Source organism: Petromyzon marinus, chromosome 23 (genome assembly GCF_048934315.1).
Source record: "Petromyzon marinus isolate PM22_M1 ecotype Great Lakes invasive population chromosome 23, UKy_Petmar_22M1.pri1.0, whole genome shotgun sequence".
NCBI lineage: Eukaryota > Metazoa > Chordata > Hyperoartia > Petromyzontiformes > Petromyzontidae > Petromyzon > Petromyzon marinus.
In genome coordinates this window covers 5,206,323-5,219,187 of record NC_133689.1, presented here as the reverse complement: position 1 = coordinate 5,219,187, position 12,865 = coordinate 5,206,323, and the positions used below count along the sequence as shown (strand labels likewise).

General features: G+C 46.7%; 2 protein-coding genes across 4 annotated transcripts in view; both read left to right on the top strand.

Moving 5' to 3' along the window:
* The window catches only part of LOC116945221 (extracellular sulfatase Sulf-1-like), a 371,767-nt gene that overhangs the window by 211,562 nt on the left and 147,340 nt on the right, over positions 1-12,865 (top strand). The gene's annotated exons all lie outside the window — the stretch shown is intronic.
* LOC116945217 (extracellular sulfatase Sulf-2-like) overlaps positions 7,763-12,865 on the top strand; it is a 155,262-nt gene continuing 150,159 nt past the window's right edge. For 2 of the 3 annotated variants that reach the window (XM_032959510.2, XM_032959511.2), the window contains exon 1: positions 7,811-8,050. The gene's annotated coding sequence lies outside the window, so the exon portion shown is untranslated. Of the gene's footprint in view, positions 8,051-12,865 lie in introns of all 3 variants that reach the window. The other variant, XM_076068977.1, reaches the window with a different exon arrangement.

Below are 12,865 nucleotides of genomic sequence, written 5' to 3'. Positions count from 1 at the left end.
GAAAAAATCGGAGAACGCGGAGAAAAATCCACGTGACCGCGGGGAGGGAGAGCATGCAAACTCAAAATGTGTAGGCATGAGGGTCGGGATCAAACCCACGACCTGTGTGCCAGGTGCAGGGACGGAGCCACAGGGGGGGCTGGCGGGGGGGCTGGCGGGGGGGCTGAAATTTTGGGAAAGTCGGTTATCGGGATAACCGGATATCCGGCTGCTGCAAAATGCTGCAGGCTGCCACCTTGTGCTGCCCTGCAGGCGCTACCTTGTGCTGCCCTGCAGGCTGCTTGAGCGGCAGCCTTTCGAACTTATCGAACTTATTAGCCACATCAGCGGCTCCGACCTATTAATAAACCCCGCGTTCAAATCCAATAAAATGTGTTTTATACATTTGTGGCGCCCATTGGAAAACATCCACTGCATATCTCAGAATATTGAAGTCAGCCTCCCCCAAAGTCAAAATCCTGGCTCCGCCCCTGGCCAGGTGAGATAGTTCACATCTCGCCACCACGCCAGCTTCATGATTCAAGGTTCCCCACGTCGCCACAGATGTCTTTAATTGCTCAATTGGGAATGCACATAGAAAATCATCGCCACCTAGTGGCAGACGAATGCCCACTTACAGACCTGAGTCACAATGTGCGGTACAGGGATAGCGATTTCAGGGCCCTTTAAGTTACTGAGGCATTGAGGCAAGCGCCATATAAATGCAAATATATTTTTTTTACTATAATTTTAACTTGCAAATAGCTTTCCCTAGCAAGTGATTTTCTAACTGTGGAGACATGTTGAAGTCACTGGGATCCAGGCCCGATGAGTACGAGGTTTCTCCAAAATTTTCTGGCGTTTTCAGGTCTCTGGTGTAACGGTGAGCACAGCAATCCAGAGGTCGCCGATTCGTTTCGTTCTCCCGGAGCAGGAGTTGAAACAACGGAGCCAATTCATCAATTCCCTCGACCCCCGCTTCTGTCCATTCAGCGGTGTAAATGGGTTCACCACAGTCGGCCGGAAGGTCGCGTGCGGTGTGGTAAAATGTGGGTACCCGTAACCTTTTTTTCAAGACGTCTGGCCCAGTGCAGAAGAGTGGGCCAGATATTTAGTTGAGTTCAGATTTTTGGTGAAATGTTTAGCACACTGGGGGCCCTCTATTGGAGGCCCTTCCACCAGCAGTGGCGTGAGCAAGCAACTGCAGGCCTGCGCCTTTACCCTTTTATTTTTAACCATGATTTAACCCGCAATTTTTTTCTTTATCATTGTTACCGCTTTGAAATTTGGTGACCCTCAAAGCTTTGAACTGAACATTCTCTCTTTGTAGAAGGCACCACTTCTGTACGAGTCCCTGGAGTTGATTGACAGTAGCTCTCATTACTTGGCAGAAGTCGGCGGATATCAAACGCCTCCGTGTGTGAGGGCCGCACAGTCGCGCGCGCCACGTGATTCAAGACGTGGCGGTCTGGGTGGGTGCCTGGTAATTTATATGCAAATTCTAAGGAACGTGTTTTGGGAAGAAAAAAAATTCAGTGTCATTGAACCTCGGGTCATTTTTACCACCTGCCCAACGTCAGTGGCGAGTGGTGTCAGTGGCATTACCGAGCCCCCTCCCTCCCAACTTCCACTGACCAACGTGGTAAAGTCTGGCCAAACAACCACCACGAATGACCCGGCATATGAAGGCCTTCATTCAGCAGCGGATTTATAAAGGGCAGTTCAATTATTTATTTAAGTTATCATCTATTTCCGTGGACTTGTTGACCAGACCGCATGCCTGTTTATGAGAGGCTTGGCAAGTATGTAATGTTGTTGGAAAGCATTAGCGTGCCACGTTAAGGTTAAAGTGCTAAATTTAGTGAACGAATTATGGTCTGTTAACCAACACCACATTTGGTAATGTAAGTGTGGTTGCGAAATATCAGGGTAGTTCATTGCTTATCGAGGTTAATTAACTGCAGGAAATTGAGTGTGATATTTACAGCCACAGTCAAATTACACATTATGTAATGGATATACATACATTTATGTTTCTTGAAATAATTTTGCACTGTACGTAGCCAACCGTGCTAATAGGTGATACCTTGATATGTAATTTGACTTTTACATACACATGATAAGCTGCACAACTTCACGAACATATCGTTATGTTGATTGATTTGAGATTTAAATAACCAGATGTGATTTAAAGCTTTCGTGACTGCAGTAATTCATATTCTACCCATACGGATGCTTATCTGAAACCGGATTCCCACCACCATCCATCACAGAACAATTCTCTCATCAAGACTCTGTACCATAGAGCCCAATGCATATCCGACCAGGAACACATAGGCAGTGAACTCAAGCACGTACACCAAGCTCTTAAGGCTAATGGTTACTCCGACTATACAATCCGCAAAGCTATCACTCAAACCATGAAGAAGGACCCTCTTGAGGAGCCTTTCAAAACCATCACTTTACCCTACATTGCGGGGATCACAAAAAAAATCTCCAAAATATTGAATAAACACAAGATCCAGGTCCGTTTCAACTCATTACATAAAATCCGTGATCTGGTTCCATCTGTAAAAGATGTGATTCCGGACATACAGTACCCTGGTGTCGACAAACTAAATTGCCTCTGTGGTAGTAGTTACATTGGAGAAACCAAACGCCATGTCTCGGACTGCATTCGTGAACACAAAGGAGACCTAAAACACTGTAGGACCAACACCTCGGCCATGACAGATCATTGTTATAATTCAGTAGGCTCACATGACATTGACTTCTCCAAGACAGAGGTTCTTTGTAAGCCATCTGGCTACCATGAGAGATTCGTTCATGAGGCTATCCACATATACAAGCACAGAGAGAATTTCAACCGAGAAGATGGATTCTGGCTTAGCAATCATTGGAAGGATTTGATAAACCATTTCAGGTCTTAATTGATTGTTCACGCTTACAGTGGCTTTCAGACAGCATACATTAATTTTTCGTCTCCCCCCTCCTCTTTTCAGAACATAGATGGACTCGTCCTTCTAAATAAACTGCCAAATCGCTGCCCGTGGTGCAAACGTTTTTTTTATAAATAAATAACGCCGTTTGGAAATAAATAAACAAATGCGGACCGCCACTTCTTTCAAATGTTTCTTGCCGTTGGTTTTTCACACCTGATGATGACTGTTTGCGTTATGGTCGAAACGTCGTGAGATTTTTTATTGTTTTATATATATTTTGTTATTTTATTGTTTCCCTTCAACGTGGCTCTACCGAAAGAGCTAAGAATATAACCAGATGTGTTTGGGTTTTTCTTTTTTCAGAACGATTTAGCCCACTGTGATTTTGATTCGATTGCAGAACGTGTCATGTGTTTTTTTTCACATTCCGTAGATTTCAGAAAACACGGCTGATGCGCCGATGGATTATTCAATTGTTCTCATGAGTACCGCAGGGTCTCAAATTTGATCTTCATGTGTCTATAAATCGTTTCAATGAAATCTCCTCATTCTCACTGATACGACGCTTGCTGCTCCTGTCGGCCTCATCTCTCCACTGTGTAGCTTCCTACCCTCCACCTACTCCTCTCACAATAACCGACCTTCTTTGAAACGTTCCCCGGGGTGCGCTGCCTCCCTGTTTGCCCAGTGTCCGGACGTGTGGTCACATGTCGACGCTGCAACACATCGACACTCTATTGTATCGTACATCAGACAACCACGCTTTAGCTATTAGCATGGAGACACCATCGAGGCCAAGGCCGTCGATTCCCCCACCACCGCACCTCATGCGGAACTACCCTCTTGCCAGATTTCCACAGCTGCTGCACATTAGAGATACGCAGAGACCTCCCAAGATCTGCCCTGCAAGTCCCCCACCATCTGCTCCTAAGGTCTCCTCTTCCCCTTGGTAGCCCGACTCGTTGAGACCACTCCGATGCCTGGGTCAGTAACCGGCCCCCATCCTGCACACGTGTCCCACCCAGCGCAACCGTGTTTCACTTTGGTAATGGCTAATGATAATTTCCCACGGGTGGATATTACCCCTTCCCATTCTGATGACGTATGTGTACGTAATTTAAACGGAGCAAAAGGCCATGCGGGAGGGCGTGTGACACAGTTTGGTGCCAGCTATCGTAGAGTGTGGTCGTGTCCCTGCAGTTCTCTGCGGTGAGTAGAATGTTTTTAAAAACAGCGTTCCGAGATTCGGCGGTGAACGGGACCCACCCAGCAACTTGCAGACTTCTTGGAACGGGAAAGGGTGAACAGGCCCAACCTTGGGGATGGGTGATCAGGATGGAGACACGGCATGCAAAGTTGAGAATGGACCAGGAAAAATGTACGTACAATTACAGGAGAAATTACACATTTAACCAACTTTACAGATGTGTAATGGGTAACACGAAACATCAATAAAATGATACATCGATTAAAATGGGATTCTTATGCTTGCAAAAAGTGTATTGAATCTAAGATTCAATTGTGAGCAATTTGAGATAATTTTACCTGTTCATTATTTGACAAGATAAATTAAGATTTAGGCTAATGTGGACAATAAAAATGCACTAACGAGATGATAAAATGAGACAAATATGAATCAGGTATCTTGCAAAGGATCGGTGAATAGCAGACCATGAGTCTGTAACCGACTTAACTAGAACATGGCTTCGGTTGATGTGCATCGGAGTTATTCTATAGAATGGTTGCATCCAATGAATGTTCGAAGTTTACAGCGATTCATTATTAACAGTGCTTCACTAATATGTGATCTCACACAGACCTATTGACTCACATAGAGACCTAAAGACTCACGTGGAATTCACAGTGGTTCACTCCTTTGTAGAGTCATGAAGAGACCTACAGACGTACAGGGAGATACATAGATTTTCAAAAATGCTCGTAGACTCACAAGCAATTTACATTGGTTCGCTACTGTGTGGTCTCACATTGAGACTCATAGATTTACCATAGAGACCCATGGACTCATTATAGTTCAGAGCGGTTCACTGTGAACTATGACCTGATTGGAGTTTCTGTGATCTCAGGCAGGCCTCTGAATTTCTTCTTTTGAAGGCAGTGTGGGGCTCTGCTGTGAAATGTGTGGATTCGATTTACCATGGATCATTGTTCTCGAAGTTAAGATTAAATCCCAGAGGTTCTTAAGTTGGATAGCAATTAGGTGCTTGTTTGCGATAATTTGGTGTTCACCCAGATCTGTCATCATTTCCCTGAGGTGCAAAAGCCTGAATTTACACGGTTTCCTGGCTGTGCTCAAGAACAATTGGCATGGTTTTGTAGATCTTCACGGATGGGCGGGTTTAGATTGGCCTGGATGCGGCTGTGTTCATGGAACGTTCTTTGCTGTGTGCGGATCTCAGCAGTCAGTGGGGATGGATGATGGTTGCTAGCACAGAGAGCCGGGGCAAAAAGTTGACTTTAGTGAGCCGGTGATCATTCTCGTTGTGGTGACCGCGATTGTGTCCAGTTTGTTTTGAGTGGCAAATCCCGACTCACTTGGGAGTACTCTACCGTGGAGTACACGAAGGCTCTTGAGACTCAGGGAGACTGGGTGTCAAAGTCTTGAGGCTGAGTTAGACTGGGTCTCAGGGTATTGAGACCCAGGGAAACTTCGTCACACGGTCTTTAGGCTCAAAAAGGCTGAGTCTCACGATCTTGAGACCGAGGCAGACTAGGTATCAGAGTCGTGAGCCCCAGGAGAGACTGGATCTCAGGGACTTGAGACTTAAGGTGTTCGGTTGTTTGGAGTGGGAACTCTCAGCGCACACGGGAGCGCAGTGCTCAGCTGTGGAGCGCACTCAGGCCGATGTAGCAGTGCAGTGAGTATGCGCATCACCTTCCCAACTCCTGCCAGTGAGTGTTCGGATGAGGATCAGCCTGGTCTTCTTCTTTGCACAGACCTTCCTCAAATGTTCTTCGTAGGGCAGGCTTTGGTCCAGAGTAATGTCGACTATGGCCCGTTCTGGGCTTCCCTGCCACAAGAAGCCACTTGAGATGTGGTACCGTTTGTCACATAGTTCCTCCCATTTGCGGTAATAGTGGCGACCAATATCGTGTATCCTATTATCCGCTGGGTTATCTATTATTTTACTCCACTTATCCATTGCCTAAATGTCTAATCGCAGAACGCGGGGAAGGATAATCCCACTGATCGATAAATATAATAGAAGTGTGTTCGTGGACCCCATGGCTCCTTTGAATATTAGGCAATATGGGTATTAGGGTAGCAGATAAGGGGAGTTATCCTGTAATTCCATTTTCTTACGATTAAAATGTGAAGAAAGTTTCGTATTAACATGGCTTATTTCATTTATTTCCCATCTCTGCTGACATTTCCGAGCCAATAGTGAACATTCCACATTTTCCTATAGCAGAGATAAACTCGTCCACAGGACAGTCAGTTGCAAGAGGATGTGAGTTTTTAAAATGTTAACTATTTAATCTCGTCTTAAGTGCGCAGTCCTTGTATGTACACACACACAGTTTGTTTAACGGCAGGGCGTGTGCGGTGCTGTACAATTGTGGGTCCTCCTACCTCTTCCAAGACGTCTGGCTATCGTGGAAGAGCAGGCCACAAATGCCCCCTTTATCCTCTCTACTGTCAGCAGTGGTATCAGCAGAGGGTTGCAGGGCTGCACCTTTGCCTGAGTATATTCCACTGAGTGGCAAAATTAATTACATATCCGTGTACGGCTTCTTCTTTGGAACTCAGCGATTCCAATATCTCCAACTGTGAATTGGATTTGCTGCCTTTGAAGAGCATCTATCAAATAGTAAAAAAAAAAATCCTTAACGTATGCCGTGAATAACGTGCACTGCTTCAGATGAATTTGCCTCAAATGTACAAGTTTGAGTTTTCTGTGTTTCAAGGCGCATCTCCCTAAATGTCTAAAGGAGTAAATGTGATGCAATGCTGCTCTTTAAGGAACCGCTTCTTGGCGTTTTTCATGAAGTACCACAGTCTCTGAGTCTCGTATTCACCACAATGCATTGCGACTCTTGAAATGGTGAGGTTTTTTTTATATATACACCGAATTCGCAGATTTTTTTTATCTTGTTATTTTGTTTGCCGAGCCCCTGGTAAATGCTTGTTCCTTGCAATTCCTTTATCTCAAATACGACCTGCACGACATTAATCGGTCAAACAAAGGAACACATTAATTACTCGTGATGATGCTGCTGCTGCTGCTACGTTAGCAGCGGTGCCCACAAGCAGAAATAACAATACAACTGAACGGATTCATCAATAACACTGTGGCTTTGAAAGTCAACGTTTCGTGGTAGGTCCCCTGGTCATATCGCACGGGGAAAAACGGAATAAATGAAAGCATTAAGGTGTGTCCAATACACTACCCATATCTCAAATGGAAACGTGTTTGTTATTCCGCAACGCATCTCTATACGTGAAATTCACAGCATGCAATGTCTATTTCTCCTTGCGTCAACGCCTATGATATCACCTCCTTACAGCCACGTATTTGAAATCAACACTCTCACGCACACTCTCTCTCTCCACTCAATCACATAGCACTCTCGCGCGCTCTCTCCGTCTTTCAAACCCCACGCCCACCCAGAGACAAAGACCCCCCGTATAGCCTGTAACACACTGTTGAGCCAATTGCTGTTAGCGAGCACCTATGAAGGCCGGAACGGCACACGAGTGGCCAGCACCACGCGCGACCGCCTTTGTCTTCCGAGTGTCGATGTTTACGCACCGCGCCAGGTGCTCATTTGAGGCCGAGTCGACCTAGAGGAGGCCCAAGACCGGTTCAGATAATCATCACCGGTGTTGGCCGTGAAGCGTGAATCGAACCCGGGTCTGGTCGCTAGGGTTCGTCGCGCAGCGCAGCGCACTAACCGTTGCGCCACCGCTCCTCCCCCTCCCACTCACTCTGGCAGGCACACCCACCCTCGCGCTCCCACATCCCCATCCACTGAACCTTACTATAACAGCGCCAAGCATACCCACCTCGGCAGCACACACACACAGAGAGAGAGGCTCCAACCACACTCAAGCGAGCACAAGGCAAAGACATCTCACACACCGCCCCAGCCTTGCTGCCCTGCCTCTGGTAAGTTTCTCCTAAGGCTGTGTGCAGCAGCGCCGATGCCAGCCCCCAGCCCTTTGAGCAATCTCGTATTTTTGCTAATGCTTAGGGAGTAGCGGTCATTGTATTATGCGCACACACACACATGCACAATCATTGCCTGCGCTCTGCGCTCGGCTGTGCGAGTCCTCTCGCATCCCTTCAAGATAACAGACGTGGCAGGGTGCAGTTTAACCCGTGCTTGTGTGCCAGCCGTATGTAAAGCATTAGCGCTACATAGATGTGTGCGTGGGTGCGTATATGTATATATGTGTGTGTATACGTTCATGTGCTTCGCGGTAGGGTAGTGGATTTTTCGTCGCTGCGCTACGAACCCGGCGAGCCGAGTTCGATTCCCGCTCCCCTGGTCCATGGAATGACAACGGTAGCTGAGTCGGCCCTGGACCTCCTCCCCGCCCCCCTAGGTCGACTCAGACGTTTATAAAGAAGCGAGTGCCTGGTGCTGTATGTAAAGATCGGCATTGGGGATACAAAGGCGGCTGGACACCCCCCACCCCACCCCCGTGTCCCGTGCCGGCCTTCATAGGTGCTCGCTAACAGCACTTGACCAGACAGTCTGTTAAGGCTACCTGGGGGGGGGAGGGGGGTCTTTGTCTTTTGTGTGTACGTGTGCTTTGTGCGGTATACGCGTGATGACCAGTGTGGTGAAGTATGGTGAACTCCCCACGACCCTCAGTTGGATTAACAAAAGGGCTCTAAACATGAATTGTATATGCCTGTGTGTGTACATAGCATCGCTGTACATGGATACATAGATGTGGATTAGGGCTGCATCATTCGTATGTAATCGTAATATTTTCGATTTATAGGGCATCCTTAAATAATATACATCAGAGCGCCATGCATCATACAAAGTGAGACAGTCACTGGGAAGGAAATGACTGAAGAGACAAGATGATGTGCCAATGTAAACTCTTGTACACACTATTCATATCTCACATGGATTTGCATGTGTGTGCGTGATTGCATATGCAAGTTGAACTCCAACCCGCATGGACTTTTGAGCTGACATATTCTGCCACTATATATACCATAGCTACAATCAATATGCGTATGACATTACCACCGGCAGTTTATACTTTCACGTGCCTCGTCCTAAGCGTGGGTGCGTCGCGGTGGTGAGATGTTAACTGCCTCGCCAGTGAACCAGGAGGGCGTGGGTTCAATCCCGACCCTGTTCGCCTGCTGCTGTATATTTGGAGTTTGCGTGCCCCTCTCCCCGTGGACGCGTGGATTTTTCTCCGGGTCCTTCGTTGAGCTATCGTTTGTGACCAAGTCGTTTCTGAAAATGCACTAAGTGGAACAGTGGGGCCTTGCCGAGTAAAATGTAAATGTTTCCGAATTTAACAGCGTAGTAATGTGACTACAGTGCACAGGTATGCGCGCGTGTGTGTATGCGTGTGTGTATGCGTGCGTGTGTTGAAGATCTATCGAAGCACTAGTGGAGGGGTTTATTGATCTATTTCCCACGTTGGCTAGCATCTTGGAAGAGGTGAGAGTATCCACACGTTACCGCACCACACGAAATCTTCCCACTAAGGAACCGTGGTTGTGTCCAGTCAAGCACAGTCCTGCTGGGTAGACAGAGATTGGGGGGGGGGTTTATAAACTTCGACCTTTGTTTCAACTACCGCGCTTGGAGAACGAATGGAACTGACCTATGCATTGCCATTCTGCTAACCACCACCAACATGCCTTTGTACAATGTGATTTGTGGACGGGGAGGGGGGTATAGCGGTTAGCGCACTGCGCTACGAATCCGCTGACTCGAGTTCGAACCGATCCTGGGCCTCCCCGAGGTCGACTCAGCATCGGATGAGTACCTTGTGCGGTGTGTAAATGTCGCCCCTGGGGAGACAAAGGCGGCCAGGCGTGGTGCTGGCCACACACCCCCTCGTGTGCCGTGCCAGCCGTAATAGGTGCTCGCTAACAGCACTTGCCCCTACAGCCTGTTAAACCCTACATTGGCATCTTTGTATATACCGTGCCATCCTCTGCTTGGTATGTCGGTATGTGAGCGTACATGTGCTCACGTGCGTGCGCATTATTATACATGCGTATTGGTGGTCCGGTAGATGCAAAGTGGCAATGTATGTATGTGTACGGTACAAGAGTACACGTGTCGCCTGCGATTTTGGCCACGAGTGCCAAGTTGGCTCATGGCCTACAACAGCTGTTTTGGGAGAAATATTAATAATAAAACACGGCCTGGCTTGGGGTGCCTGTATCGTGAGCGTTCTGTACATTCATGGAATGTATGCAGCACCGTGCGTTCATGTGCACATGTCTTGCCATCGCGTGTTTTATAACTGTAGAGAGACAAGGCTTGTAGCACTATGATAAGTCGTACGTATGCATGTTGAATTTATTTCGCACCGTATGTAGCCAGCCGTGCTCATCGGAGGTATCGTGGAGGAAGTTTGTCATTAACTTCGATTTAGCTTTTTCGTGATATCATGTTTAAACATGAGAATAAAAATGTTTTAAGCAAGGTCAATTTACAATGGAGTGCGTGGCACTTCGTTACGTATGGTGCGAAAGAAGTTCAGCATACATACATATACGTAGCGAAAGGAATTGGATGCACAAAAGGGGTACCGACCCCAAAACGAAAACATCAGACCTTGATCCAGCTCGGGACACATTTGGCGGTCATGTCTCTTCACTTACGCCGCTGCTCCGTAAGTCTGAGATACCGATGACTCTCTAGTCAATAACATTCCCAATTACTGCTGACGTTTGTATCCTGCTTTAAAGACGAAAGACATTCAGTCCACAAGGATGTGTTGTCATTGATCTGTATGCCGAGTTAATGCAATCAACACTAATTTCAACCAGAAACTATGATCACTGTATATACACGGTGGTGTACGACTGTGGAAAAAATATATGTGACCATCAGATTTGGAAATCGGTAATTAGGCATGACAAATATGTGAGGTTTGAAAGTTGAGAATATTACGTATAAAGCTTGAGCCCAACCCTTACTAATCTCTACGCGCGCATTAAGATTGATTCTAAGCAACAACATTCCGTCTCAATAAAGAATTAAAGCTTTCGTGACTGCATAAATTACTCATTGTTTTTTTCGGTAAAGTCACGTATGTAGAAATACCATAAAATTATATTAAAGAGGTGGGGAACGGCAGCGAAACGTCGTGATTGATTGATTTGATTTTAATATAATTTTATGGTATTTCTACATACGTGACTTTACCGAAAAAAAAACAATGAGTAACATTCCGTCTCGTTTGTAAAAAAATGTTTAAAAATTTTCAAATGCCATCTCCTCTCTTCCCTCCTGTCCGACCCCTCTACGGAGTCTACAAACTTCAGGCAGCGGCATCAATCAGCAGTCCTTCACCGCCGCCATCGCCATCATCACATCACATCCGTCGCTGCCGTTCCCCGCCTCTCTATAGAGCCTCTGCGTCCGCTCCTATCAGCCTGTCTTTTTTTCTCAGTCGCTCTCTGCCACTGCTTCCTTCCACCGAACATTGCTATTGCTTGACTCCTTACTTCCTATTCATATTATTGGTTCTTTCGGTAAAGTCACGTAGAAGGGAAACAATAAAATAATAAAAATATAAAACAATAAAAGTTATTTCTGTCCATTCGTCTCACACGATCACACCTTTGGGTAGCACCTACCACCTCCAATTAGCACGGTTGGCTACGTACGGTTCTAAATAAGTTCAACAACAACAACAACCGCCATTCGCCACTAAGTGGCGGTGACGTCACCACGACGCTTGTGCCAGGCTATGTGCACGTTGAGGCCACGTGAAGTGTCGAACACCCGCCGGCAGGAGGTCACGGGGCAGACCCAGGTGCCACGGGTCGACTGACTGAGATGACTGGCCAATGCACCACCTGTGCCCCCTACACACGCATACATACATGCCGCGCGGCAATCCGCCTTCTTCAATTCTATCAGTTGGCTTACAAACGGAATTGCATTGATTCTTACACCTCGCAATGCGATGCGTGTAAAACAAACCTAAAAAGAAATCCATCAATAGGTCATTGAATTGATTTCATCGTGACACCCGCCAAATGATCCCATGCGGTGGATCGTTAACGCGGGAGATTTGGAGTCGGAGCCCAATTGCAGCAGTGACGAAGATTGGCTGACACGCGCTTTATCTCACTCGCGACGCTTACGTTTCATTCCTCGGCACGTAAAGGTACTTTCATGCGCAATGGACGGAACATGTACACGCGTTGTTTACACCTGAAAGGAACCCGTGAAGATAACTGTCTTTCAATAAAGGATATAGTTTTTAAAATCTGTGAGTCCCTGTAATCCGCCTCAATGTTAAAAATAATGAATGTAATCATTTAGAGCCCAATGTCAAGCCATTGGTGGATGATGTGCCTCCGTATGCTGTTTCAGTCGTGTATGGGTTGTGTCAGCCATCCTTCACCGCGCTGGTCAGTGCAGGTTGGTCTAGGTGGGGACACGTGACCAACTGAGATGTCGTACGTGACTGATGTTAACCTTGACTGGGAATCAAACTTAGGTGACGAATTCGGAGCGTGGTGAAACTCGCCACTGGGTCACTTGGATCACATTAGAAGTCTGGCATCAGGTGCTAAAAATGCAGAGACACAAAATATTGCACTTCAGTATTTGGGTCAAACCCACGAGGTTTTACGTTAATTTTGTTGAACCAAGTGAGAACTCAACAGACTCGGAAAGAGTCTCATTTTCAAGAGTGACCAGAGATATTAGCCAGCATTGTTTTTGCGTTGGAGATGCATGCCGCTGTGCGTGCA